This window comes from Polistes dominula, unplaced genomic scaffold (assembly GCF_049000335.1).
Source record: "Polistes dominula isolate Pdom_NZ unplaced genomic scaffold, Pdom_raw_medaka contig_277, whole genome shotgun sequence".
NCBI classification, from domain to species: domain Eukaryota; kingdom Metazoa; phylum Arthropoda; class Insecta; order Hymenoptera; family Vespidae; genus Polistes; species Polistes dominula.
The window spans coordinates 603,786-627,970 of record NW_028301009.1 but is presented as its reverse complement, the minus strand read 5'-3'; the positions used below and the strand labels follow the sequence as shown (position 1 = coordinate 627,970).

Here is a 24,185-nt window from a genome sequence, read left to right as displayed (position 1 = left end):
AAAACATAATCCTGGTGAATGCCAATAAATAACCAAAATCCCAGCGAGGAAGTACAATGTGTGAATTCGGTTCGTTTGGACATCCGGCGTCATACAGAGGATGTGATTTCTTAAAATTTGCGCAAAAAACAGTTAATCTACAAAAGGAGGAAGAAAAAAATAAAAGAATGGAAAAAATTAGAAGAATATCCAAAATAGTAAACCCCGGGTTAACTTATGCAGAAGCAGTCTCCAAATCTGATAATAGAAGAAATAGAATTCATAATTTTCAAAAAATTAATTATAACTATCAAGATAACATACAGCATAACCAAATGAATAACCAAAATATATTCTAGTATATTGTCTTTATTTAAAAATGATATAATAAACACCCTCTCGATCAAATTAGATAATATTGTAAATCAAGTAGATATTAATACCAGAAAAATTGACTTTATACTAAGAAGACTAAATTAGAATGGATAGATAAATAATAACAACGATAAAAAAAATGTTTCTCAAAAGACCACAAGTAATTCTATAAATGTAAACTCAATTATTTCCAATGAAAGAAGAAATTATCTGTTAGATTTTATTAAAATACACAACCTGATATATTACTCTTGAACGAAACTAAACTTAATAAAACTAAGATGCAATTCGAAAACTACGTATTGATAAGGCAAGATAGACTAACTCGGTACAAGGCGGGGGTGTTCAATTCTACATAAACGAAATATCTCATGTAAACAGGTAAATTGCCAAACCTATAACAACGAAATATTAGAAGCGACTGCAATCTCCTTAAAACTCAAGACAAATCTTATTATAATAAGTCATATCAACTCAAATAAAAAGACTTTATATAGAATTAAAAAACTATTTATGATACTGGATTTAAGCAATCCCTCAAACTATTATCTCCTGCAGGGGACTTAATCTAGACATTTAGATTGGGGAGATAACATAGTAACGAGAGAGGAAAAATATTAAAAACTTGGATCGATGATAATAATACAATAAATAGATGCACCATAAAAGGACCGGACCAAGCAACGTATGTGCATGGAAAATCTTTTCTTGATGTTATTATTATTGATTCTAGATTATCGATCAATCTAAACGGAGAAGATAAATTATAACAGCAGATTATGAAAGTGACCACCGTGCTTTGATAGTGCCCATCAATTTAATCATTTCTCTAACGAATTACCAATAAATAATTAAATAAGGAGAGATACGTATTCAGAAAAACTAATTGGATTAAATTCAAAAAAGAAGCAGCGAAAGACTTCAATATCAATATTCCAGTAGAAAGAAATTTAAAAAATACAGAAATAGAGATTGAGGAAAGGAATTAGAGACTTTTATAGTAGGTAGTATGGAAAAAAGTATACCTAAATATCATTATGAGAATAGCATGGAAAAATATAAAAACAATAAAATCAAAAAAATGTTAAAAACCAAGTCGACTCTTAATTCTATTATGAGAAGCTTTAAGAGGGATCAGAAAAAAAATAGAGCTGAGATCGAGTTAACTAACATATTATTGAAACAAATCTCTGAACTTATTAAAAAAGAATACACTGCTTCTTATAATCAGTATTGGACTAACGCTGCAAAAAAAATTAAACATAATGATTCCTCCTCCTTTTTTCCAAAACTTAATAAACAATTTAGAAGTAAACAAGCTACCTCGATAGGCAACCTACTCTTATCAAAAAAAGATCAGGAAACTATAGACAGAATAGAAATCAAAACATCGGAGATCGACCAAACTGATGATCATTATGTAGTAAGTGACCCGATCCAAAAATTGGACTTAATTGGGGCACACCTGGAAAGAGTTTATAAATCAAAAGAAATGAAGGATGAATCCAGATTGGACAATATAATCATTAGAGAATATGATAAATTAAATAAAGACAGAAAAAAGTGGAATGGCATCTGTGAATTCAACAGTGAAAATAAAGCAAACGATCCGAAAAATAAATCCTTGAAGGAGAATTTAACATACCTCTGTAATAGACAACAACTTAGTAAAATAATTAGCAAATTAAATAATAAAACATCTTCAGGAGTGGATAACATTCCTAACATAGTGATTAAACATTTACCTGATAATGTAATAGAGTGCTATGCAATATTATTTAATAACATTCTTAATAATGCATATTATCCTGTAGGTTGGAAAAAGGGAAAAGTAATGCCATTTTTAAAACCCAATAAAGAAAGGAATAATGTTAACAACTATAGACCAATTTGCCTAATGTCTAATATAAGTAAATTATTTGAAATAGTCATTAATACTACAATTAATCACATTACAACAATATATAAAACAATACCAGATCATCAATTTGGATTCAAATATAAACACTCGACAGTGCACGCCATACACAAGTTTCTTGCAGACTTATGTTGGGCTCTCAATGGCAAGAAAATGGTTGGTGCCTGTTTAATTGATCTCGAGAAGGCCTTCGATTCTGTCTGGATTAAGGGGCTATTGTACAAAATGTTAAAAAAGAAATTTCCTAGGGAACTAATTTACTTACTTATGGATATGTTCGATAACAGAACTTTTATAATCACAGATGGGACTCATACCTCGGATAAAGATTTCATAATAAAGGATGGTCTGCAACAAGGAACAGTGAATGCACCGATATTCTTCAACGTGTATAATAGCGACATATTGCATTTATATTGTATGAACGAAGAGGAAGATACATCAGCATTAGCATTCGCTGATGATTTCATAGTATATATTACAGGGAATAAACCATCTGAAATCCAAAAAAAACTAGAGATCAAGGTAAATCAAATAATTCAATATTATAAAACTTGGAAACTGAAAGCCAACCCGCAGAAATGTGAGACAATTTTATTCCGAAGGAATTTAAGCGAAATTGCCAAATCGGCAAGAAATTGGAGAGATTTTCAAATAAAAATAGAAAATGAAGAGACTGGAGAAGAAATAGAAATTCCTCACAAGCATGCAGTTAAATATTTGGGAATGAATTTAGACGAAAGGATAAAACTTTCCAAACATATAGACATCCAACTTAGCAAAGCAAAAAAGGCCTTCATGGCAAACTGCAGAATCTTTTATTCGAGACACCTATATCCTAAGATCAAAGAAATATGTTATCAGCTTCTAATAAGACCTATAATAACGTATGCCTGCCCTGTATGGATGAACTTTAATGACTCAACTGCTGAAAAACTCAGAGTATTTGAAAGAAAATGTTTACGCCTTGTTATAATTTGTACAGGTCCGCAGACACAGGATATAAAAAATATATCAGCAATGGTACACTATATAGAAAAGTAAATATTAATAGAATTGATAATTTTATTATCAAGCTTACTCGAAATTATTTTGCTAATATAAAAAAGATAGATAATAATAATCTAATAAGATCAAGTGTATACCCGAATAGACAATATCATGAAAGATCGTTTGAATCAGGATTTATTCCCCCTGAAGCTTTTATAACAATGGACCAGGATGGATTAATACAAAACCAAAACAATGTACCAATAATATACCACATTTTTAGAAATAAAGCCAATAAAAAAATTAATTATAAAGACAGAATAAGAAATAAGCAAGTAGTTAATCTTAGATACTCGACAGCATTACCAAAGAAAGATATTATGGACTTCTCAAGATTATCTAAAAAATATTGGTGGATCAGTAATGAGGATAACTCTATACAAGAATTAAAAAAAAGATATGACTTAGTAATAAGGGATAGAAAGAAGTAATAGACTCAGTTTCTCTAAACCACAAAAGTTGTGATATTAAGCATTAGTATTCTTGTACATATGTAAATAGTAGGTTTTTAAGATTCTTGTTAAGAGTTCACTATACTGTATAATTATATTTATATTTATCCTTTTTTATTAAATAATTCATATCTAAAATAAGCTAAATAGTGAGCAAAAGGTAAGATTTAAAAAATTAATATAAAGTAACGGTTAGAACAGGTTTTTTGCAGAGGGATAGTTTATTCGTAAACAGGATCTCTGTTTTTTCTCCAAAACTTGGAAACATAAAAGTGATAATCAAAATAATTGACTGAAAATTTATACTAGTTTTAGTAATATGTTACTGGAATAATAAATAAAATTAGTTTATTAACGCGTTCACTAGACTAAGTTAATAAATATAGACAGTAAGATTTATGGTATATTTTTGTGATGTATTTTCAAACACCATATATGTAAAAGAAAAATGTATTTTTATAAAAGAGAAAATAAACATCAATTAAAAAAAAAAAAAAAAATACAAGTTCTCGTCCGATCACTTAAGTCAAGCAGCACTGGGCACGGTTAGTACTTGGATGGGTGACCGCTTGGGAACACCGTGTGCTGTTAACACCTTCCTTTTTTTTTTTTTTTTTATTCAATTTTTCTTTATAATGGTTGTCATAATCAAACTAAACATTTTTGGAAAATATCTTTTTCTTTTTTAGACAAAATCACGTACTTCAAGATTCTTTGTCAACTTCTTAACTATCTATATTAGTAATAGAACTTTTTGACGATTCAATCCCAAAATTTCCATGAAATCCATATTTCTCATGAGCGATATGCTTTGTCGTACCATAACTTTTTACAACGTCGTAGAAGCTGCTAGTTGTGGAATCAATGAATTAGGCCTGTTTTACCGTTTTTTGTTTTCTTTTGCTTTTTTCTTTTTTTTTTATACTTGAAATTAAGATGTACATGACAAGAACATTTAGTATAATAAATTCTGTCGTTAACGGCCATACCGTGCTCAGTCAGCCTGCGGTCGTCAAAGCGTGCGGACGTGTGGCTCCCTATATTAGTGCTACTGTGATATGCAAGAAAGCGTTCATTGTTAGCACTTCATCATTGTGTCTTTTTTGTTTTTCTATTAACTTTCTTTTTATTCCCTCATTCCAAATAGGAAAGTGGATGTAGAAGTGACAAATAAGTCGGGGTAACTCCTGATAAGAAGAATAAGGATATTCGCCGCGTGTATCGGCACGAGGAACCTTGGTCCAAGAATCGGCATAGCTGCAAAAGTTCGTCAGGCGGTTATACAGAAAGAAAAATTAACGAAGCTGAGCTGCTTTGGTTAAAAGGCTAAGCATCAAAAGGAAGAAAAGCTTAGTGATAGCAAAGCCAAACAGCCGCATAGTCCAGTCAAATGGCGCCCAAAAAGAGACACAGTGATGGTGATCATCAAGCTGTGCGAGAGAGAAGCTCCTCCTTGAAACGAGAAGCTTAGAAAAGAAGTGGAGACATTAAAGGCTCTCCTTGACTCAAAAAAAATGCCGCCACCGCTGCATTCACGAATGAGATTACCTCACTGCAGGGGACGAATGGAATATAGTTGAAAAACTAAAAAAGAAAAACGCTAGTTATAAAAGAAAACGAGACAATACAGACGACGGAAGCGACGCCTGCAAGGCCCGCGCTCGCCCTATGGAAAAGGGAAGTCATGTCGCCCAACCAATGAAAACCGTTTTTCCAACGGGGAAGTGAAAAAGCGGTGCAGAAGAAAATCCCTGGTCCCACCAGCGTGACTGGAATAGTGCACCATCAAAAAACAATAGTTCCAATGGAGCCGGCGTCCACCCCTACGTTGTCACCACAAATTCCAAAGACTCAAGTCTTATAATGAAAACAAAGGGTGCTGATTTTCAATTAAACGAATAAAAATTTCAAAAAACTATATTTTAAGGTGTTAAAGACTCGTTGAAAGTCTAAACTAAGACTTTCGTCACTCCAAAGGAGAAAACACAAAACTTTCTATTAAAGGGTCTCCCATCTACCATCAGTGAAATACGTAAAGGAGGAATTAGGTTCGAAAAATATCCCTAACCTAAATAAAGGTAGTCGTTTCACGGCAAAATAGTTCAGACAAAAGTTTTCCCTTTTATTTGGTGCAATTCACGGACAGTGAACCAGCTCATTAGGAACTTAGGATTATTAAAACACTCAGTTTCGTGGGAGAAACTTAGGAAAAAAGGAAACTGCAATGCAAACGCGCTCGCCACCACTCATAGATGTTAGGAGGAGACAGCTCAGGGAGTAAGCCGAACGGCGCCAGGTACGGAGGATACAGTAAAGCCTTTCTGTGTCAACTGTGGTCAATTCGACACCCTGCGTCATTCAGAGGATGCCAAAAAGCGCAGGCATTTGCCGCGCTAAGAATAAACGAAAGAAAACATCCCAAAAGCCAGCAGCACGGAAAATAACCAACCAGTTTTTGCAGAAGCTTACGGGTTGGGTCTTACTACCCCTAAATAAAGGTAATAGCCGACAAAAGCAAATCCCACGGACCTGTCTCAAGTTGGATACTTAGCTAAACGGAAAAATTGAAAATCCTTGAAATACTAACCAACTAAATCGATTACGCACAGTGTGATACACTCTAAATTAGGAAAGTTGGTCTTTAAACCCAATCATGAATTTAAGTGTCGTCTTACGAAACACTAAATAATTTTAGCGTGTGGAACAATAAACTTCTTAAATAATACTAAAACTCCTAACGAAACTAAATAGACCGAAACACTAGTATTTTAAAAACTACACAATAAAAACATAATGTTCAGTGGTGCACGCCATTTTGTAAAGAAAAATCTAAAGTTCGAAATTGTAAATTTAGGCGAAAAATATTCAACCATAGAGGTACTGTATAAAAAATATCTTCTGTTGAATTTATGCGAGGAAAGGAAAAAGTTTGACTTTATAATGAATAAGATTTGTTTTGTAGTTGAAACTTGACTCTCCAAAAGTTTATTATTTTGTAGTGGAGACTTTAACGCAAAACACACTTCTTGATAATCCATTAAACAACGAAAAGGCGTTGCGTTTATAAGGATTGATAAGGCACTATAGATTTAAGCTAAAATTATTTCACTCTTCAACCCCTTCTTACCCTAGGAAAAACTCCTTCCTGACCTAATCTACTGACCAGATTATATTTAAGCAACCTTAATATAATTAGCACAAAAACTTCCAAGTGACCATGAAGCGATAATGGCCACCTTTACATCAGGATAAAACTGGATTCATATTTACCATAATAAAATTTTTCTTTTTCTAAAATTAGGTTTAATAAAAATTCTCTCAAATAACCTGATTCAACCTGATTTTAACTTGGATCTAAGTTGTTAGGCCAGTTAACCAATTAAAGACACCATACTAGATGCAATAGGCGCTCCTCTCCAAAAAGCAAATGTTTAATTCTAAATAAAATATCAACAATTACGCAAGAAAGCTAGTGGCGAAGAAAAATCTCTTATCAACGAATTAAGGAAGTTAAGAAAATGGAATTTCCAAGGGGCAACGAAAGAGCATTTAATTCACAATACAACATATTCTGCAATCAGGAGAAAATTAAAATTCCTTATAGAAAAGAACGTCGCGAGTTATTGGCTTAATAGGGTTTCGTCTTATCCTCAAACCGGATAAAATCTCAAAACGCAAAAAGGCGGACAAAGTGGTGATTTGAAAGTCGCGCCAACAGAGCTGATTTAATTGACTGGAACAAAAAATGTGTCTGAGATGCTGGAATAAAATAATACGAAAAGGCCAAGGCAACTTACTACACTCACTATGTTAGTTAACAATCAAACGAAAATATAAAAATGTGTTGAAATTGTAATTAGGGTAAAATACTACTAAAAATATAAGTATCCTAACACCATATGCACGTTCATCCAGTTAATAATGCTTTAAAGCCGGAACAACCCCCTTCGTGTGCCTTTTATTTCACTAACTTGGATCTAGTCAACGAAAATTCAAAAGCTCAATAACAAAAAATCAGCAGGAAATGATCAACTGCCAAACTTATATTAAAAAAACTTCCGGTTAACATTATCCGGGCCACCTATTTTTTAATCTCTAATTGTATTTTCCAATTCTTGAATCTCAAGTATCAATTCTAAGAAAGGTAAATCTGCACAACGTTATAGTATCGCCCGATAAGTATGCTTTCCAATATTGGAAAAATCTACGAAAAGTAATAAATGATATAATTTTAAATATCTGTGCAACTAATAATATCATATCCGAAAATCAATTTGGATTTAAAAAACGCCACTCTACTTTGCATCTATAAACAAACTGTCTCTGTTTCTGGCACTTAATGGGGGCAAGTTGTGGGTCTTGTCTGGTCGACCTGGAGAAAGCATTTGAACGTTGATATGGTCTTATACATAAACTAAGAAAGAAAAACTTCCCTCTGTTGGTGTTAATTATTAATCAGCAATTAGTAACAATATCCGAGTAATGATCGGAGACCAAGAATCGAGCAAATGCGTCATTAAAAATGGTTTACAACAGGGTACTATAAATTCTCCGGTGCTTTTTAATATCTACACTGATATATTTTACAGTTATTTGGTCCCCACAAAACCGGATGCTCGATGATTGCATTTGCTGATGACTTAATAGTTTACAGAGCTGGAAAGGATCCGAGAAAAGTTCAAGCGGACTTGCAAAAAGCGATTAATAGTATTTTTTCTTATTACACGGCGTGGAAATTAAAAGTAAACATTGACAAGTGCGAAACAATACTTTTTAGACCGTCGACGCAAAAAGCCTCATGTATCATCAAAAATAACTACAAATCATTCCACATAAATGCAGACCCAGCTGCAAGCAAAAAGATCCCACATAAAAAAGCTGTCAAATACTTAGGGTTATATATAGACGAGAGATTTTTACTGAATGCTCACCCTCTACAGCAACTCCAAAAAGCGAAAACTGTGTTTACTTTATGCGCGAGACTCTTTCATTCGCGTGCATTATCGCCGAAAGCGAAAATTATCTGTTACCAAAGCCTCATAAGGCCTATCTTGACTTATGGCTGCGAGATATGGTATAATGTGTGCGCTAATATAATGGAGAAATTCCGAATTTTCGAGAGACGATGCCTAAGAGCTTGCTTAGGACTTTACAGATCAGCTAAATCAAATTACACCAAACATGTCAGCAATATAATTATCTATGAAAAAGCCAACGTTAATAGAATTGACAACTTTATTATTAAATTAATCAGAAATTATTTTGCTAATGTGGCAACTGTTTCATGTAACAGTCTCATCTTTCCTATACCTTATCCAGACGATAATTATATAAAGGTGGCTTTAAATACTGGATTTGTACCTCCGGAAGCCTTCCTTTATCTCGATAAATTGGGTATTGTTCAAAATAGAAAAGCAGTCCCACTGTTATACCATATCTCAAGGCGTAGAACAAAAAAGGCGATAGCTTATGATGCACACAACAATCTACATGAGTTTGCATCAGCACTTCTTTCGGAGCTCGGTTATCGATATGACGCGAGAGTACCCAAGCGAGACATTCATGAGGTAAAAAATTTAAATTATCTACACTACTGGTGGCTTGAAGACCGAATCAATCCCCAGTGATACAAAATAAAGTCTAAGAAAACTTTAGATAAGGCAATTTAACTCCTAAGTGTGTAGGATGCATTTTTATTTTCTAAGTTATTCCAAGGTAGAACCTATGTTTCCCCCCCCCCTGTATATAGTAATTTCCTATGCTCCTGATCTTCCCTATCTCTTACTCCATTATTCCGCTCCTTTTCGCTCCTTATTAGTTTAAGCGTAATTTTAAGTTTTAAACAAGTTATGCGTGCTTCCTTTTTACTGCACTTTTTGGGATGCAATTCAAGTAAATGTACAATTATTTAGCGTAGAGGCTTATTAAACACTCTAGTCAAAAGACTGTGCCTAGCGTCTGCTACAGGGATTCCTTTTTAATCTCCCCTTAGCGAAATTAAATAAGCGATTATTATTTAGTTCCTAATTTAGTTATCATATAAGTTAGGCGTTTTTAAAATTTTTTTTATTTCAAACTTTTGTTTATTTTTATAGTTCTGTAAAACATATTGTAAATTTCTTGTGCAAAAATAAACATATTAAAAAGTCAAAAAAAGTCAAGGCCATACCGTGCTGAAAATACAAGTTCTCGTCCGATCACTTAAGTCAAGCAGCACTGGGCACGGTTAGTACTTGGATGGGTGACCGCTTGGGAACACCGTGTGCTGTTAACACCTTCCTTTTTTTTTTTTTTTTATTCAATTTTTCTTTATAATGGTTGTCATAATCAAACTAAACATTTTTGGAAAATATCTTTTTCTTTTTTAGACAAAATCACGTACTTCAAGATTCTTTGTCAACTTCTTATCTATCTATATTAGTAATAGAACTTTTTGACGATTCAATCCCAAAATTTCCATGAAATCCATATTTCTCATGAGCGATATGCTTTGTCGTACCATAACTTTTTACAACGTCGTAGAAGCTGCTAGTTGTGGAATCAATGAATTAGGCCTGTTTTACCGTTTTTTGTTTTCTTTTGCTTTTTTCTTTTTTTTTTATACTTGAAATTAAGATGTACATGACAAGAACATTTAGTATAATAAATTCTGTCGTTAACGGCCATACCGTGCTGAAAATACAAGTTCTCGTCCGATCACTTAAGTCAAGCAGCACTGGGCACGGTTAGTACTTGGATGGGTGACCGCTTGGGAACACCGTGTGCTGTTAACACCTTCCTTTTTTTTTTTTTTTATTCAATTTTTCTTTATAATGGTTGTCATAATCAAACTAAACATTTTTGGAAAATATCTTTTTCTTTTTTAGACAAAATCACGTACTTCAAGATTCTTTGTCAACTTCTTATCTATCTATATTAGTAATAGAACTTTTTGACGATTCAATCCCAAAATTTCCATGAAATCCATATTTCTCATGAGCGACATGCTTTGTCGTACCATAACTTTTTACAACGTCGTAGAAGCTGCTAGTTGTGGAATCAATGAATTAGGCCTGTTTTACCGTTTTTTGTTTTCTTTTGCTTTTTTCTTTTTTTTTTTATACTTGAAATTAAGATGTACATGACAAGAGCATTTAGTATAATAAATTCTGTCGTTAACGGCCATACCGTGCTGAAAATACAAGTTCTCGTCCGATCACTTAAGTCAAGCAGCACTGGGCACGGTTAGTACTTGGATGGGTGACCGCTTGGGAACACCGTGTGCTGTTAACACCTTCCTTTTTTTTTTTTTTTATTCAATTTTTCTTTATAATGGTTGTCATAATGAAACTAAAAATTTTTGGAAAATATCTTTTTCTTTTTTAGACAAAATCACATACTTCAAGATTCTTTGTCAACTTCTTAACTATCTATAGTAGTAATAGAACTTTTTGACGATTCAATCCCAAAATTTCCATGAAAACCATGTTTCTCATGAGCGACATGCTTTGTCGTACCATAACTTTTTACAACGTCGTAGAAGCTGCTAGTTGTGGAATCAATGAATTAGGCCTGTTTTACCGTTTTTTGTTTTCTTTTGCTTTTTTCTTTTTTTTTATACTTGAAATTAAGATGTACATGACAAGAGCATTTAGTATAATAAATTCTGTCGTTAACGGCCATACCGTGCTGAAAATACAAGTTCTCGTCCGATCACTTAAGTCAAGCAGCACTGGGCACGGTTAGTACTTGGATGGGTGACCGCTTGGGAACACCGTGTGCTGTTAACACCTTCCTTTTTTTTTTTTTTTATTCAATTTTTCTTTATAATGGTTGTCATAATCAAACTAAACATTTTTGGAAAATATCTTTTTCTTTTTTAGACAAAATCACGTACTTCAAGATTCTTTGTCAACTTCTTAACTATCTATATTAGTAATAGAACTTTTTGACGATTCAATCCCAAAATTTCCATGAAATCCATATTTCTCATGAGCGACATGCTTTGTCGTACCATAACTTTTTACAACGTCGTAGGAGCTGCTAGTTGTGGAATCAATGATTTAGGCCTGTTTTACCGTTTTTTGTTTTCTTTTGCTTTTTTCTTTTTTTTTATACTTGAAATTAAGATGTACATGACAAGAGCATTTAGTATAATAAATTCTGTCGTTAACGGCCATACCGTGCTGAAAATACAAGTTCTCGTCCGATCACTTAAGTCAAGCAGCACTGGGCACGGTTAGTACTTGGATGGGTGACCGCTTGGGAACACCGTGTGCTGTTAACACCTTCCATTTTTTTTTTTTATTCAATTTTTCTTTATAATGGTTGTCATAATCAAACTAAACATTTTTGGAAAATATCTTTTTCTTTTTTAGACAAAATCACATACTTCAAGATTCTTTGTCAACTTCTTAACTATCTATAGTAGTAATAGAACTTTTTGACGATTCAATCCCAAAATTTCCATGAAAACCATGTTTCTCATGAGCGACATGCTTTGTCGTACCATAACTTTTTACAACGTCGTAGAAGCTGCTAGTTGTGGAATCAATGAATTAGGCCTGTTTTACCGTTTTTTGTTTTCTTTTGCTTTTTTCTTTTTTTTTATACTTGAAATTAAGATGTACATGACAAGAACATTTAGTATAATAAATTCTGTCGTTAACGGCCATACCGTGCTGAAAATACAAGTTCTCGTCCGATCACTTAAGTCAAGCAGCACTGGGCACGGTTAGTACTTGGATGGGTGACCGCTTGGGAACACCGTGTGCTGTTAACACCTTCCATTTTTTTTTTTTTATTCAATTTTTCTTTATAATGGTTGTCATAATCAAACTAAACATTTTTGGAAAATATCTTTTTCTTTTTTAGACAAAATCACGTACTTCAAGATTCTTTGTCAACTTCTTAACTATCTATATTAGTAATAGAACTTTTTGACGATTCAATCCCAAAATTTCCATGAAATCCATATTTCTCATGAGCGAAATGCTTTGTCGTACCATAACTTTTTACAACGTCGTAGGAGCTGCTAGTTGTGGAATCAATGAATTAGGCCTGTTTTACCGTTTTTTGTTTTCTTTTGCTTTTTTCTTTTTTTTTTTTTTTATACTTGAAATTAAGATGTACATGACAAGAGCATTTAGTATAATAAATTCTGTCGTTAACGGCCATACCGTGCTGAAAATACAAGTTCTCGTCCGATCACTTAAGTCAAGCAGCACTGGGCACGGTTAGTACTTGGATGGGTGACCGCTTGGGAACACCGTGTGCTGTTAACACCTTCCTTTTTTTTTTTTTTTATTCAATTTTTCTTTATAATGGTTGTCATAATCAAACTAAACATTTTTGGAAAATATCTTTTTCTTTTTTAGACAAAATCACGTACTTCAAGATTTTTTGTCAACTTCTTAACTATCTATATTAGTAATAGAACTTTTTGACGATTCAATCCCAAAATTTCCATGAAATCCATATTTCTCATGAGCGACATGCTTTGTCGTACCATAACTTTTTACAACGTCGTAGGAGCTGCTAGTTGTGGAATCAATGAATTAGGCCTGTTTTACCGTTTTTTGTTTTCTTTTGCTTTTTTTTTTTTTTTTTTTTTTTTTTTTTTTTTATACTTGAAATTAAGATGTACATGACAAGAGCATTTAGTATAATAAATTCTGTCGTTAACGGCCATACCGTGCTGAAAATACAAGTTCTCGTCCATGATTCCTACTCGGACCACCGTGCGGTTCGGACGTGTCCGTGAGTTCTTGTCCGAATTTAACAACATTCTCAAAGCTAATAAGAATAAAAACTGAAATCAGTCTGTGAAGATATTAATTGTAAATTTTTAAATGTGCAAATAGATCTGTGCAATTTATAAGCAAAGTGATAAAATAAAAATTAACGATCCTAACCTCCAAAACGAAAGCGTCGTCTTGATGATCGGAGAGCGAAAAATGCCAAATTAAGACTTCATAATCAAATAATAAGAAAATTACAAAACGAGAAGTTTCTGAATGCAATCTAAGAAACAAAAAAGCAAAATGTTGGAAGGGGACATAACCCTTAATGTACCTACATCTAACAAATAAGCGTTCTCAGGACATGGAAACGGATGACGAAGACTCTGACATACCAAAAAGTAAAAACGACGCTCATCGCATTATATCATCAAAAATACAAAAAACTAAACCAGAAAGAAACCCTCCACCCTTGGTCATACATGGAGAAATAAGTGAGCATAGCAAATCATAAATGCAATTATAAAAACTAAGATAATTTTAATAAAGTACAGGAAAGGTTACACAGAAGTGATACTAAAACGAAACAAGACTATCAATCATTAAAAACGCAGTGGCAAAGCAGCAGTGTGCATTTCACACGTTTACAGAAAAAGACAATAAAAACGTGTATTTGTAATAAGGGGGCTTAATGCAAATACAAAATAACAGAAATAACAAGAACTTAATAATCAAGATATTAAACTAGCCAAGCTAATTTGATGAAAAATACAGCAGTCCACTTTTTATGTAACATGCGGTGCTAACATAACCTTAACACAACTAAAGCATAAAGACGGTACCTTAACAAGACAAAAATCACTTGGGAACCAACATGAACAAGAGAAGAATAACTCAGTGCCAAGATGTCAAGAGTGGGGACACGCAACCTCGAATTGCTATGCAGAACCGGTCTGCTTAAAATGCTCCAAAAATCATCTTACCAAAGATTGTAATAAATCCAAGATGTACCTGCTACTTGTGCCAACTGTGGTGGAACCATCCAGCAAATGCAACAGTATGTAAGGCATATCAAAGAAGACTCAATCTCCTTACAAATAAAAATAATAGTACTAATACCAAGAATTTACAAAAAGGTAGGGTGTCCACACAAACACTCCAACTAAATAATGACAAGGAATTTCCACTTCTTAAAACAAAAGTACCTACTACAAATCCATGGAACGCCACAGCATGTTATTTCAAAATAAAAACACACAGAATGCATATCAAGAAAACACACACATAAACACTACTACTAACCAAAGCTCTATACTTACAGAACTATCATCAGAAATTAATAAAATAAATAGATGCAAATTAATGTAATGCTTAAATTAGTAAAAGAATTAAGGGAAAAACTAGAAAAATGTCACAATAGAAGGGAACAATTTTTGGTATTTGTCAACTTCTCTGAATCATTGGAACACAATGGAAGATTAAAAATTTGTAGTTGGAATGCAAATGGACTAAGGGGAAGAATGGGCGAATTAATAGAGTACTTAGATAGAAATAAGAAGAAATTATTACTTAATGAAACCAAATTTACTTGCAGGGATAAATTAAAAATTAAAAGTTATATTTGCTACAGAAAAGAACGGGATAACTCCCAGAGGGGTAGCTATCTTGATTAAGGATACTATTCCACATAAACCACTCAGTATTAATGCTAATTTAACATTAGAAGTTGTTGGAATAAAGCTGTTAAGCGACATCAACATACTATCCACCTACAGAAGGCCTTGCTGACTCTCAATGAACAGGAAATTAATACATTAATGAACACAGGAGAAAAAGTATTGATCTAGAATCTAAATGCAACACATCTTCTTGGAATTGCAACAAATCAACAAGAGTGGAAAATCTTAATGACTTTACACAAAATAATAACTGTGCAAATTCCAATGAACCAACCAATTACCCTCCCATAATACAACACCATCAACTATAGACATAATAATAAATAAAAATGTAAGAAACATTTCAGATATAGAAGTACAACACGAGCTAAGTTCAGATCATAATCCAATAATATTTTACCTTGGAGCTCAGCACAAAAAATATAGAAACATAAAATGCTACATTTACGAAGAAGCAGACTGGGGAAAATTTCGACAACTATTAAATTACAGAGTACAAATTACATCAAAACTAACGTCCTCACAAGAAATAGATTTAGAAGTACAAAAACTTACAAATAATATTAACTATTGTGTTCAACAAAGTATTCCTATTAGACAAGTAAGTAATACTAATGATAGACTGCCTTATGATATACTAAATTTAATTAAGAGTAGAAATAAGATAAGGAAAAGGTGGCAACGAACTCGAATGCCACAAGTCAAAATAGAATTAAATGAAGCAAATAGGACTATTAAGAGAAAAATAAGAGAATATAGAAATGAAAAATGGAATAAACAACTTAAAAAACTCAATCCCAAGGATAACTCTCTTTGGAGAATGACAAAAATCTTCAAGACAGAATACAATAGAATACCTACACTAGAGAAAAACGGTATTGAGGCTATAACAACAGAAGAAAAAGCTAATCTACTGGCTTCACAGTTCGAAGATTATACAATATTAATCTCGCAAATAATACAACAGCGCAGAAAAATGTTATAGAAACAGTAAAGAACTATTTGGAAAGTACAGTAACCAAAGAAGCTCAAAAATACTACACCAACCCTAAAGAAATCACTCAAGAAATAAATAAACTACCTTCGAAAAAAGCACCTGGTTTGGACAGTATTCAAAATATAATTCTTAAAAACTTACCAAAGAAAATAATAGTACAAATAATGTATATAATAAATGCATCGATTAAATATGCTCACTTTACATCTCACTGGAAAACTGGACTCGTAACTCCGATACTTAAGCCTGGCAAGAAGAGTAATGACCCAAGTAGTTATAGGCCAATTTGCCTACTAAGTACACTAAGCAAATTAACAGAAAAAATAATATTAAAACGATTTCATAACCACGAAAGTAAACACGAAATCTTAATAGATGAGCAGTTCGGATTCAGGAAAAATCACAACACGGTACAACAGGTTACAAGAATAGTAAACGACATTAGCATCAACTTTAACAGAAACAAGGTAACGGTGATGGCATTGCTTGACATAGAAAAGGCATTTGATAAGGTTTGGCAATATGCCGTATTATATAAAATGATTAAATACAGGTATCCGGACGTTCTTATTAAATTTATACACTCTTATCTTAAAGATAGACATCTAATAGTAACAGTAGACGGCGAAAAATCTGCCAAACGTAAAGTCAGAGCAGGAGTACCACAAGGATCGGTTCTCGGTCCGAAGCTGTTCACCATCTTTATAAATGACATACCAAAATTTGAAAAAACTAATACTGCCTTATTCGCCGACGACTTAGCCATATACTCACACTCATTCTCAGCAATAGTAGCAGCGAAGCAATTGCAAATACATATCTCCTTACTAGAAAAATATTATAGCAACTGGAAAATAAAAGTAAATGAAACCAAAACAGAGGTAATTGTAATCAGTAAAAAATACAATAACATAAAAATCTTCCAGCCAATCACAGTATATGGCCATCCAATAAAACCCGTACATTCAGTAAAATATTTAGGAGTCCATCTTGATTCCAAATTAACATATCATATGCATATGAAACAAATTATAACGAAAATATATGCAGTAATGAAGAAATTATATCCACTATTAGTAAGAAACTCACCACTATCGTCTTCAAACAAAAAACTCATATACAAAACAATACTAAGGCCTATAATCACATATGCTGCACCTGTCTGGTGCAGTGCAGCTAAAACACAAATAAAGAAATTGCAAATTTTACAAAACAAATGCCTAAGATTGATACTTTCTGCAGACAGATACACTCCAATTATACACCTACATGATGAAACAAACATAGAATATATCGATGATTATATTAAACAACTAGGAGAAAGATTTTATGAAAATCAATTAAAGAGCAATAGACTATTACGAGATATTACTAAATTAAGAAGCTACAATATGCCTTTCGAATATAAGCATAAAATACCTTATGATAAATTACACATCTTTAACACATTCATAGATTAATTACACATAAAACTAGTACATTCCCGAAAGTAGGTTTTTCTCATATTGTTTTCCTACAGACACTGACTTACCAATCTATACACCACATCTGATAATGTTAACTCAAACCAAAGAATAAGCTTAATAATATTAAATAAGAACTGTAGATTAAACTCTTAGATTAGAGTAGGTGCTACAATCTAAACGTAAAACTGTTAAGTGCCTTTATATATTTGTAAAAATGTATTAATGTACATAATATTGTTATTATTTTTGAATAAAGTTAAATAAAAAAAAAAAAAAGTTCTCGTCCGATCACTTAAGTCAAGCAGCACTGGGCACGGTTAGTACTTGGATGGCTGACCGCTTGGGAACACCGTGTGCTGTTAACACCTTCCTTTTTTTTTTTTTTATTCAATTTTTCTTTATAATGGTTGTCATAATCAAACTAAACATTTTTGGAAAATATCTTTTTCTTTTTTAGACAAAATCACGTACTTCAAGATTCTTTGTCAACTTCTTAACTATCTATATTAGTAATAGAACTTTTTGACGATTCAATCCCAAAATTTCCATGAAATCCATATTTCTCATGAGCGACATGCTTTGTCGTACCATAACTTTTTACAACGTCGTAGAAGCTGCTAGTTGTGGAATCAATGAATTAGGCCTGTTTTACCGTTTTTTGTTTTCTTTTGCTTTTTTCTTTTTTTTTTTTTTTATACTTGAAATTAAGATGTACATGACAAGAGCATTTAGTATAATAAATTCTGTCGTTAACGGCCATACCGTGCTGAAAATACAAGTTCTCGTCCGATCACTTAAGTCAAGCAGCACTGGGCACGGTTAGTACTTGGATGGGTGACCGCTTGGGAACACCGTGTGCTGTTAACACCTTCCTTTTTTTTTTTTTTATTCAATTTTTCTTTATAATGGTTGTCATAATCAAACTAAACATTTTTGGAAAATATCTTTTTCTTTTTTAGACAAAATCTCGTACTTCAAGATTCTTTGTCAACTTCTTAACTATCTATATTAGCAATAGAACTTTTTGACGATTCAATCCCAAAATTTCCATGAAATCCATATTTCTCATGAGCGACATGCTTTGTCGTACCATAACTTTTTACAACGTCGTAGAAGCTGCTAGTTGTGGAATCAATAAATTAGGCCTGTTTTACCGTTTTTTGTTTTCTTTTGCTTTTTTCTTTTTTTTATACTTGAAATTAAGATGTACATGACAAGAACATTTAGTATAATAAATTCTGTCGTTAACGGCCATACCGTGCTGAAAATACAAGTTCTCGTCCGATCACTTAAGTCAAGCAGCACTGGGCACGGTTAGTACTTGGATGGGTGACCGCTTGGGAACACCGTGTGCTGTTAACACCTTCCATTTTTTTTTTTTTATTCAATTTTTCTTTATAATGGTTGTCATAATCAAACTAAACATTTTTGGAATATATCTTTTTCTTTTTTAGACAAAATCACGTACTTCAAGATTCTTTGTCAACTTCTTAACTATCTATATTAGTAATAGAACTTTTTGACGATTCAATCCCAAAATTTCCATGAAATCCATATTTCTCATGAGCGACATGCTTTGTCGTACCATAACTTTTTACAACGTCGTAGGAGCTGCTAGTTGTGGAATCAATGAATTAGGCCTGTTTTACCGTTTTTTGTTTTCTTTTGCTTTTTTCTTTTTTTTTATACTTGAAATTAAGATGTACATGACAAGAGCATTTAGTATAATAAATTCTGTCGTTAACGGCCATACCGTGCTGAAAATACAAGTTCTCGTCCGATCACTTAAGTCAAGCAGCACAGGGCACGGTTAGTACTTGGATGGGTGACCGCTTGGGAACACCGTGTGCTGTTAACACCTTCCTTTTTTTTTTTTTATTCAATTTTTCTTTATAATGGTTGTCATAATCAAACTAAACATTTTTGGAAAATATCTTTTTCTTTTTTAGACAAAATCACGTACTTCAAGATTCTTTGTCAACTTCTTAACTATCTATATTAGTAATAGAACTTTTTGACGATTCAATCCCAAAATTTCCATGAAATCCATATTTCTCATGAGCGACATGCTTTGTCGTACCATAACTTTTTACAACGTCGTAGGAGCTGCTAGTTGTGGAATCAATGAATTAGGCCTGTTTTACCGTTTTTTGTTTTCTTTTGCTTTTTTCTTTTTTTTTATACTTGAAATTAAGATGTACATGACAAGAGCATTTAGTATAATAAATTCTGTCGTTAACGGCCATACCGTGCTGAAAATACAAGTTCTCGTCCGATCACTTAAGTCAAGCAGCACAGGGCACGGTTAGTACTTGGATGGGTGACCGCTTGGGAACACCGTGTGCTGTTAACACCTTCCTTTTTTTTTTTTTTATTCAATTTTTCTTTATAATGGTTGTCATAATCAAACTAAACATTTTTGGAAAATATCTTTTTCTTTTTTTAGACAAAATCACGTACTTCAAGATTCTTTGTCAACTTCTTAACTATCTATATTAGTAATAGAACTTTTTGACGATTCAATCCCAAAATTTCCATGAAATCCATATTTCTCATGAGCGACATGCTTTGTCGTACCATAACTTTTTACAACGTCGTAGAAGATGCTAGTTGTGGAATCAATAAATTAGGCCTGTTTTACCGTTTTTTGTTTTCTTTTGCTTTTTTCTTTTTTTCTTTTTTATACTTGAAATTAAGATGTACATGACAAGAACATTTAGTATAATAAATTCTGTCGTTAACGGCCATACCGTGCTGAAAATACAAGTTCTCGTCCGATCACTTAAGTCAAGCAGCACTGGGCACGGTTAGTACTTGGATGGGTGACCGCTTGGGAACACCGTGTGCTGTTAACACCTTCCTTTTTTTTTTTTTTTATTCAATTTTTCTTTATAATGGTTGTCATAATCAAACTAAACATTTTTGGAAAATATCTTTTTCTTTTTTAGACAAAATCTCGTACTTCAAGATTCTTTGTCAACTTCTTAACTATCTATATTAGCAATAGAACTTTTTGACGATTCAATCCCAAAATTTCCATGAAATCCATATTTCTCATGAGCGACATGCTTTGTCGTACCATAACTTTTTACAACGTCGTAGAAGCTGCTAGTTGTGGAATCAATAAATTAGGCCTGTTTTACCGTTTTTTGTTTTCTTTTGCTTTTTTCTTTTTTTTTTTTTTATACTTGAAATTAAGATGTACATGACAAGAGCATTTAGTATAATAAATTCTGTCGTTAACGGCCATACCGTGCTGAAAATACAAGTTCTCGTCCGATCACTTAAGTCAAGCAGCACTGGGCACGGTTAGTACTTGGATGGGTGACCGCTTGGGAACACCGTGTGGTGTTAACACCTTCCTTTTTTTTTTTTTTATTCAATTTTTCTTTATAATGGTTGTCATAATCAAACTAAACATTTTTGGAAAATATCTTTTTCTTTTTTAGACAAAATCACGTACTTCAAGATTCTTTGTCAACTTCTTAACTATCTATATTAGTAATAGAACTTTTTGACGATTCAATCCCAAAATTTCCATGAAATCCATATTTCTCATGAGCGACATGCTTTGTCGTACCATAACTTTTTACAACGTCGTAGAAGATGCTAGTTGTGGAATCAATAAATTAGGCCTGTTTTACCGTTTTTTGTTTTCTTTTGCTTTTTTCTTTTTTTTCTTTTTTATACTTGAAATTAAGATGTACATGACAAGAACATTTAGTATAATAAATTCTGTCGTTAACGGCCATACCGTGCTGAAAATACAAGTTCTCGTCCGATCACTTAAGTCAAGCAGCACTGGGCACGGTTAGTACTTGGATGGGTGACCGCTTGGGAACACCGTGTGCTGTTAACACCTTCCTTTTTTTTTTTTTATTCAATTTTTCTTTATAATGGTTGTCATAATCAAACTAAACATTTTTGGAAAATATCTTTTTCTTTTTTAGACAAAATCACGTACTTCAAGATTCTTTGTCAACTTCTTAACTATCTATATTAGTAATAGAACTTTTTGACGATTCAATCCCAAAATTTCCATGAAATCCATATTTCTCATGAGCGACATGCTTTGTCGTACCATAACTTTTTACAACGTCGTAGAAGATGCTAGTTGTGGAATCAATAAATTAGGCCTGTTTTACCGTTTTTTGTTTTCTTTTGCTTTTTTCTTTTTTTTCTTTTTTATACTTGAAATTAAGATGTACATGACAAGAACATTTAGTATAATAAATTCTGTCGTTAACGGCCATACCGTGCTGAAAATACAAGTTCTCGTCCCCTCGTCCAGTCCGGCTCGGACCACCGTGCGGTTCGGACGTGTCCGTGAGTTCTTGTCCGAATTTAACAACATTCTCAAAGCTAATTAAGAATAACAAACTGAAATCACGTCTGTGATAGATATTAATTGTAAATTTTTAAATCGTGCAATATAGATCTGTGCAATTTATAAGCAAAGTGATAAAATAAAAATTAACGATCCTAACCTCCAAAACGAAAGCGTCGTCTCTGATGCATCGGAGAGCGAAAAATGCCAAATTAATGAATTCATAATCAAAACTAATAAAAGAAAATTACAAAACGTAGAAGTTTCTGATATGCAATCTAAGAAACAAAAAAGCAAAATGTTGGAAGGGGACATAACCCTTAATGTACCTACATCTAACAAATACAGCGTTCTCAGTGACATGGAAACGGATGACGAAGACTCTGACATACCAAAAAGTAAAAACGACGCTCATCGCATTGATGATCAATCAAAAATACAAAAAACTAAACCAGAAAGAAACCCTCCACCCTTGGTCATACATGGAGAAATAAGTGAGCATAGCAAATTCATAAATGCAATTAGTAAAATACTAAAAGATAAATTTTACATAAAGTACAGGAAAGGTTACACAGAAGTGTATACTAAAACGAAACAAGACTATCAATCATTAAAAACGCAGTGGCAAAGCAGCAGTGTGCAATTTCACACGTTTACAGAAAAAGACAATAAAAAACGTGTATTTGTAATAAGGGGGCTTAATGCAAATACAAACATAACAGAAATTATACAAGAACTTAATAATCAAGATATTAACACTAGCCAAGCTAATTTGATGAAAAATACAGCGAGTCCACTTTTTATGGTAACATGCGGTGCTAACATAACCTTAACACAACTAAAGCATAAAGTACGGTACCTTAACAAGACAAAAATCACTTGGGAACCATACATGAATAAGAGAAGAATAACTCAGTGCATAGATGTCAAGAGTGGGGACACGCAACCTCGAATTCTATGCAGAACCGGTCTGCTTAAAATGCTCCAAAAATCATCTTACCAAAGATTGTAATAAATCCAAGATGTACCTGCTACTTGTGCCAACTGTGGTGGAGACCATCCAGCAAATGCAACAGTATGTAAGGCATATCAAAGAAGACTCAATCTCCTTACAAATAAAAATAATAGTACTAATACCAAGAATTTACAAAAAGGTAGGGTGTCCACACAAACACTCCAACTAAATAATGACAAGGAATTTCCACTTCTTAAAACAAAAGTACCTACTACAAATCCATGGAACGCCACGAGCATGTTATTTCAAAATAAAAACACACAGAATGCATATCAAGAAAACACACACATAAACACTACTACTAACCAAAGCTCTATATTTACAGAACTATCATCAGAAATTAATAAAATAAATCAGATTTGCAATATTAATGTAATGCTTAAATTAGTAAAAGAATTAAGGGAAAAACTAGAAAAATGTCACAATAGAAGGGAACAATTTTTGGTATTTGTCAACTTCTCTGAATCATTGGAGACACAATGGACAGATTAAAAATTTGTAGTTGGAATGCAAATGGACTAAGGGGAAGAATGGGCGAATTAATAGAGTACTTAGATAGAAATAAGATAGATATATTATTACTTAATGAAACCAAATTTACTTGCAGGGATAAATTAAAAATTAAAAGTTATATTTGCTACAGAAAAGAACGGGATAACTCCGCAGGAGGGGTAGCTATCTTGATTAAGGATACTATTCCACATAAACCACTCAGTATTAATACTAATTTAACATTAGAAGTTGTTGGAATAAAGCTGTTAAGCGACATCAACATACTATCCACCTACAGAAGGCCTTGCTGGACTCTCAATGAACAGGAAATTAATACATTAATGAACACAGGAGAAAAAGTATTGATCGTAGGAGATCTAAATGCAACACATCTTGCTTGGAATTGCAACAGAATCAACAAGAGTGGGAAAATCTTACATGACTTTACACAAAATAATAACTGTGCAATAATGTTTCCGAATGAACCAACCAATTACCCTCCCAATAATACAACACCATCAACTATAGACATAATAATAAATAAAAATGTAAGAAACATTTCAGATATAGAAGTACAACACGAGCTAAGTTCAGATCATAATCCAATAATATTTTACCTTGGAGCTCAGCACAAAAAATATAGAAACATAAAATGCTACATTTACGAAGAAGCAGACTGGGGAAAATTTCGACAACTATTAAATTACAGAGTACAA

At 32.8% G+C, this 24,185-nt stretch overlaps 13 non-coding genes and 1 pseudogene across 13 annotated transcripts; all 14 read left to right on the top strand.

Annotated features, from left to right (window-relative positions):
- Positions 1 to 9,930: 9,930 nt before the first annotated feature.
- Positions 9,931 to 10,048, top strand: LOC149032066 (5S ribosomal RNA; annotated as a pseudogene).
- Positions 10,049 to 10,428: 380 nt separating this feature from the next.
- Positions 10,429 to 10,547, top strand: LOC149032065 (5S ribosomal RNA). The gene has a single exon (XR_016177097.1). It is a non-coding gene; the product is annotated as a 5S ribosomal RNA (ribosomal RNA).
- A 380-nt stretch (positions 10,548 to 10,927) lies between these two features.
- LOC149032064 (5S ribosomal RNA) lies at positions 10,928 to 11,046 on the top strand. Its single transcript, XR_016177095.1, has one exon. It is a non-coding gene; the product is annotated as a 5S ribosomal RNA (ribosomal RNA).
- A 378-nt stretch (positions 11,047 to 11,424) lies between these two features.
- Positions 11,425 to 11,543, top strand: LOC149032063 (5S ribosomal RNA). Its single transcript, XR_016177093.1, has one exon. It is a non-coding gene; the product is annotated as a 5S ribosomal RNA (ribosomal RNA).
- Positions 11,544 to 11,921: 378 nt separating this feature from the next.
- LOC149032062 (5S ribosomal RNA) lies at positions 11,922 to 12,040 on the top strand. The gene has a single exon (XR_016177092.1). It is a non-coding gene; the product is annotated as a 5S ribosomal RNA (ribosomal RNA).
- A 376-nt stretch (positions 12,041 to 12,416) lies between these two features.
- Positions 12,417 to 12,535, top strand: LOC149032061 (5S ribosomal RNA). The gene has a single exon (XR_016177091.1). It is a non-coding gene; the product is annotated as a 5S ribosomal RNA (ribosomal RNA).
- A 383-nt stretch (positions 12,536 to 12,918) lies between these two features.
- Positions 12,919 to 13,037, top strand: LOC149032060 (5S ribosomal RNA). Its single transcript, XR_016177090.1, has one exon. It is a non-coding gene; the product is annotated as a 5S ribosomal RNA (ribosomal RNA).
- A 5,346-nt stretch (positions 13,038 to 18,383) lies between these two features.
- On the top strand, positions 18,384 to 18,502 carry LOC149032059 (5S ribosomal RNA). The gene has a single exon (XR_016177089.1). It is a non-coding gene; the product is annotated as a 5S ribosomal RNA (ribosomal RNA).
- Positions 18,503 to 18,878: 376 nt separating this feature from the next.
- Positions 18,879 to 18,997, top strand: LOC149032058 (5S ribosomal RNA). The gene has a single exon (XR_016177088.1). It is a non-coding gene; the product is annotated as a 5S ribosomal RNA (ribosomal RNA).
- A 377-nt stretch (positions 18,998 to 19,374) lies between these two features.
- LOC149032057 (5S ribosomal RNA) lies at positions 19,375 to 19,493 on the top strand. Its single transcript, XR_016177094.1, has one exon. It is a non-coding gene; the product is annotated as a 5S ribosomal RNA (ribosomal RNA).
- Positions 19,494 to 19,869: 376 nt separating this feature from the next.
- Positions 19,870 to 19,988, top strand: LOC149032056 (5S ribosomal RNA). The gene has a single exon (XR_016177083.1). It is a non-coding gene; the product is annotated as a 5S ribosomal RNA (ribosomal RNA).
- A 383-nt stretch (positions 19,989 to 20,371) lies between these two features.
- LOC149032055 (5S ribosomal RNA) lies at positions 20,372 to 20,490 on the top strand. Its single transcript, XR_016177087.1, has one exon. It is a non-coding gene; the product is annotated as a 5S ribosomal RNA (ribosomal RNA).
- Positions 20,491 to 20,873: 383 nt separating this feature from the next.
- LOC149032054 (5S ribosomal RNA) lies at positions 20,874 to 20,992 on the top strand. The gene has a single exon (XR_016177114.1). It is a non-coding gene; the product is annotated as a 5S ribosomal RNA (ribosomal RNA).
- Positions 20,993 to 21,375: 383 nt separating this feature from the next.
- On the top strand, positions 21,376 to 21,494 carry LOC149032053 (5S ribosomal RNA). Its single transcript, XR_016177086.1, has one exon. It is a non-coding gene; the product is annotated as a 5S ribosomal RNA (ribosomal RNA).
- The last annotated feature ends 2,691 nt before the right edge of the window (positions 21,495 to 24,185 follow it).